The following is a 5,768-nucleotide window of genomic DNA, read 5'->3' on the forward strand; positions in this document are numbered from 1 at the left end:
AGCTATGATATAATGGTCTTATTCTTTACTCTTTTTTTAATACAAAGAGATAGATCCCTTTAAGTGTATATTGTGGAGCACTAATGCATCCTTATGAAGGGACACAAATAACTCTCCTTCTTGCAAGTTTCAGACACAATGAAAAGAATACACATGAAAGAAGTGTATTTCACCCAAACAGAACCATGTCTTGGCTAAGACGTCATTGTCCCTTGAGTGATGTTTATCCAGTACAATTACAGTTTTCAGTTGGATTCTTCAAGTCCAAAGGTTCTTTAACTTTGGAATTATGAAAGATACACTAAAGACATATTGAGAATATTGAGGCCACACTAGAATGAAAATGATTGACAGTTTTCAAAGCTGTCTATTCATATATAATTGTCTATTCCACAAATTATCCATGTTCTGATATAGGATTCTGTGTTATAGGTAATTACTGTGATAAAAGTTCTAAATCATCAAAGTCTTGGCTTATTTTTTTTATAATTTCAAATAATATTTTAATCACTTGTTCTTATGGTGAAATACCAGGTAACTACTTCTTTAGAAAAATTCTAATTGCTTTCAAATACATCTGAAGTCTCTTGCTCAAAAGAGGTAGGATATATCCATACAAATTTTTTACAAAAAAAAAAAAAAATCACACTTGTTATGCCTCCTAAATCATATACATAAGATCAGCACTGTAGCCTAGAATATTAGCACTCATCAGAGAATATCATTTCAGACTCGTAATTATTTTTCCAGAATTTAGAAAAATCTTTTGACTATAAATAACAGAAGTATTTACGTTAGCTCATAGGCCACAAGTTGATGTTCCATACCCCAAATGAGCTTATGTGTAAGTCTTTTATTCAGCTTATAGTACCCAAAACTTATCTTCAAATTAGATAACAATATTTCCAAATCAAGAGATTTCACATAAAATTAGAATATTTGACTTTTTGTGGGACACTGGCAACCTATGTTGTTACAAGTTTATAACTTACACAGGTTTAAGCAGACCTCATTGTATCTTCTTTATTCATTAACTACCTTTGTAGTCACTTAAGTTTGCTATCCATAACTACAAGGACCTAGTTCCAGTTCTAGCTCCACTTATTAATTGTTTCAGCTTGAAAAAAAAGTTCTATAATTTTACTACACCTCAGTTCTTTCATGTATCAAATGTAAATCACAATACCTGCTTTGTCAAATCATTCCTGGAAAAGTACATTCTAGATAGTTCAGAGTATAGATAATCCCTATGATTAATATGGTAATACTGGGGAAACTGTAGCTAGCTCAGTTTCACTTTGGATTCCTTGGATCATGAATTTATGAGGTAATCCAGAAACTGTCCTAATTTTTACAAACTCCAAAACTTGATTGGTCAGCATCCAGTATTAGTTCATATTAATGAACTCTACAATTCTGAAGTTAAACATTCAAATTTTACTATTTGGTGGAATAAACTTTAATTGTTGAGGTATTAGACATTTGAGTCCTATGGCCAACACATTTTTGCCTTTGGATAGTATACATGAATTGTCAGACTCCCAACTAGGAGGCTGTTCATTCATAGTTAGAAATACAATGGGCTAGATGACATACTATTTGAATCCCTGGGCTGGGTATTCTATTCTTCAGATACTTCAATGTGAAAATACAGCTCTGTCAGAAGATGGCTTGGTGAATGTGATATCTCACACACACACACACACACAAAACAACAACAAAAACAGAGTTAATTATAAGATTTGAATAGCTGATGGAATTAGATGGAGCTGCACTGTTAAAACTGGACAGGAAAAGGCTTTGGCCTATGGCACCCACTTCCTTGGGTTGTCCTTGGATGGATAGTGATTATATTTGACACTGAACTCTGCTTGTTTTATTTTTCATGCTTAACCTACGCTCCTTCTGATTGATATTGATATTTTGTTGGATGTGTGAATTCATGCAATCAGGATTCATTCAAGGCTTGCTCTTCTGAGAGAATCTTTGTCTTTCTAAGATAGGTTGTCCATTCCTGTCCAGGTTGATTATGTCTTGATCTACCTGTTTAAACCTCAAAAGATATCTTATTTGCAAATTCTTTGTAACCTTCTAGTTACAATTCAGACTGGCTCTTTTTTCTTTTAGCTCCTTGTAAAGATTTGCTACCCAAATTCCACTAATTATCTTTTTCAACATGTTTGTCTGTGTGTTGTTTGTATGTCTCTATCCTGTGTGTATGCCTGTCGGCTTTGGGAAGCAAAGCCATTTTAATGGAATCTGCCATTTACATCTCTTAGTTTTTAAGGAAAATATCCTCTGTAGCTTCCGTTTTTTTTTAAATCTCCCATATATGGTGATATCTGATGGTTACCAGAGGAAAAGTGAGCAGAGGTGGGGGGGGGAGAGTAAAATAGGGGATGGAGATTAAAGAGCACACTTAGCATGATAAAAGAAATAATTTAAAAAAGAATATTTATCTGAATTCCTTTCCATTTAAAGTTCCTCTAATTTCATGATGAATCTTAATCTTAAAAATGTCATAATATTGATTGATAAACAGCAATTTGTAGCATATTTTACCTAAAAGTCTCAAATAACTTTGCAAAAAAGTCATATGTACTTGTTATAAGTTATAAAATAAATAACTTGAATTTCTCTAGATTTTACTGACAGATCAAAAAAGGCAAAAATATTTGCTACAGAAATGTGGTACTTAATTTTACTTCAATGACTAATACGTTCATTTAAAAAAAGGGGTACAGCTTTTTTCTGTCCCTTTCCTCTATTCAACATGTCTGAGCAAGGACATGGTGGGTCCTCGTGTGCAAAATTCTGGATTTGTCTGTCTTTTCTGGTAAGAGCTGTGATCAACTGTGCTGACAATATGGAAACCAAAAATCTGTTTATTATCTCTGTGAAGGGGATCAAAGGAGGATAGTAAAGAGTTCTTGCTGCTGGTGTGGATGTCATGGTAATGGCCACAGTGAAGAAAGGCAAACCAGAGCTCAGAAAGAAGGTACATCCAGCAGTGATAATTCCATAATGAAAATCATACTGGAGAAAAGATATTTTTGTTGTTGTTGTTGCTTGTATTTTTTTTAAAGATAATACAGGGTTCATAGTAAACACTAAAGGTGTAATGAAAGGTTCTATTATCCCAGGACCAGTTGCAAAGGGGTGTGTAGATTTGTGGCCCAGGATTGCATCCAATGCTGGTAGCACTGCATGATTCTTTGGTATATTTGTTTAAATAAGTAAATATACAACAATTATTTGCACCTCTCTCCAAAGTAAATATAAAAATAAGTTTTTGACAAGGAACAAAATGTATTGGTCATATGAATACACTAACATGAGAATATCATACTTCATTTCTCATATGTAGATAAAACCTTATTTATGAGATTTTAACTTTATATTTTCAAGTGGTAGGAGAATACGTTTATGTACATTTTTCACAGTATAATTGTTCATATTTAAGTGTTTAAAATTATGTTCAAATATATTTTAATTACATCATTTTATATTGTATAAATTTATAAAAATAGCATAAAATATTTAACATATATATATAAAAGAAGTGCTCAATCATTGTATGTATGCCACAATTATTAAAAAAACTATAATATAGTATAATATTAGATTATAAAAATTCAGTTTGCTTCTAATTTATTGAAAACAGTTGAGGTCCAAATCATTTATTTTGCTTCATAAACTCAGTCTGTATATTATAGGTCAGTATGCTTTGAAATCTAAAGAAATAAAATTTGGTCATATAAAAAGGAGAAACTTGCATAAATGCTAAGCAAAATCTTAGTAAAGGAGAAAAAAAGAGAAGGGGAAAAAGTTTACTATACATAAGCATTTTTCAGTCCTATGTTTCCTGTGAACACAATACAGTCAAGATTTAAAAGAGAAAGTCACTAAGTTGGCAGTGAAGTCAGTAAGTATTAATTGTTAATAAACCCCCGCTTAATTTAATTTTCAGGACACATGTAGTTTTAAAATAATCATCAGTGTAAGGAAATAACTTTTTTGAGGGAGTGACTTTTTTTTGCCCAAATTTTGTAATATTAGATGTAAACGAGTAGTCAGGGAAAAAAGTGAAACTTTTGCGGTTCTCCATGTGGCTTACTGTGGAATTTTAAATGTCCAATATTATTGTTTTCTGCCAGTTGTTATGTGAGAATAACCAGTAACTGAATAGCTGAATTCAGTTATTTATCCAGCAGGAAGAGTTAAATGTAAAGGACAGTGAATGAAGATATCAAAGAGCTATCTGCACTTCCATATTCATTGCAACCTTATTCACAATAGTCAACATATAGAAACAACCTAAGCACCCATCAATGATTAAATATATGGGTAAAGAAGATGTGGTCTATAAAATGGAGTAATACTCAGCTACAAGAAAGAAGGAAATCTTGTCATTGTGACACCATGCACAGAACCCAGGGGCATAGGGCTTAGTGAAATAAGCCAGACAGAGAAAGAGAAATACTGGGTGGTGGTTGTATATGTGAAATATAAAGAAAAAGTCAAAATCATGGAAACAGAGAGTAGAATAGTAAATGTCAGGGGCTGGAGAGTTGGAGAAATAGGGAGCAGTTGATAAAAGGGTATAAGCTTTCAGCTGTAAGATGAATGAGGTCAGAGGATCTAACGTGTAACATGGCAACTGTAGTTGGTAAATATTGTGTTGCATAATGGAATTTGCTAAGAGAGAACTTAAATGTTCTTACACACTCAAAAGAGATAAATATGTGAGGTGATAGATATGTTTATTTATTTATTTTATTTATTTTTTTGATAGATATGTTTATAAGTCTTAATTAATTAGATGAGAGGAATTCTTTCAAATGTATACATGTATCAAATTATCACAATGTACAAGTTAAGTGTCTTAAAATTTCATTTGTCCTATACTTCAATGAAGCTGGAAAAAAAAATAGTGAGTGGGGATTGTGGACTAGGCAGAAAGAGGTTCATTAAGTGGGTTATGGGGTTAGCATGTGAAAGGAGAAACTGATGGCTATATTAAGATGAAATACTGAGATATCTAGAGTAGCCCAATTCCTAGAAAAAGAAAGTAGGATGGGAGTTTCCAGGGGTCGGATGGAAAGAAGAATGAGGAGTTAGTATTTAATCAGTAAAGTATTACAATTTAGGAAGACGGAAAAGTTCTGAGGATGGATGGTGCTAATGTCTGTACAACAATGTGATGTGCTTAATGCCACTAGATGGTACACTTAAAGATGATTAAAATAGTGGGGTTTATCTTAGATATAGTTTATCACAATTTTAAAAATATGATATAAAAATTCAAAAAAAAAGATGAACTACTAATCCATTAATTGGTGGTCCTATCCTATAACATAGATGCTTAATATCACTTGGTGAGAATGGTATTTACTTCTGCAATTTTCCTCCTAAAACAGAACAAAACAGAACACCACATAACCTGAGCCTAATCATGAGAAAAGTATCAGAAACACACAAATGGTGTAATATTCTTCAAAATAGCAGACCACTCCTCAAAACTGTCATGAAAAATAAGGTTGTCTGTGAAACCACTTCCACTGTACTTCTACAGACCTTTCTTGATCCCACCAGAAAACAAAGACCAATCCCTTTGCCCACTGCTCAACAAAAAGAATAGTCCTTCCTCCTACTTCCATTCAACCCAGGGGAAAGGGAGGGTATAAAGCCAGGGGACAGGATCTAACACTCTTGTTTCCTTTCAGTTCTCCTATCTCCATCTGCACTGCTCTGAGAAGTAGGAAAAT

General features: G+C 32.9%; 1 pseudogene; it reads left to right on the plus strand.

Moving 5' to 3' along the window:
- Positions 1-2,773: 2,773 nt before the first annotated feature.
- On the plus strand, positions 2,774-3,211 carry LOC112658735 (60S ribosomal protein L23-like; annotated as a pseudogene).
- The last annotated feature ends 2,557 nt before the right edge of the window (positions 3,212-5,768 follow it).

This window comes from Canis lupus, chromosome 12 (genome assembly GCF_003254725.2).
Source record: "Canis lupus dingo isolate Sandy chromosome 12, ASM325472v2, whole genome shotgun sequence".
NCBI lineage: Eukaryota > Metazoa > Chordata > Mammalia > Carnivora > Canidae > Canis > Canis lupus.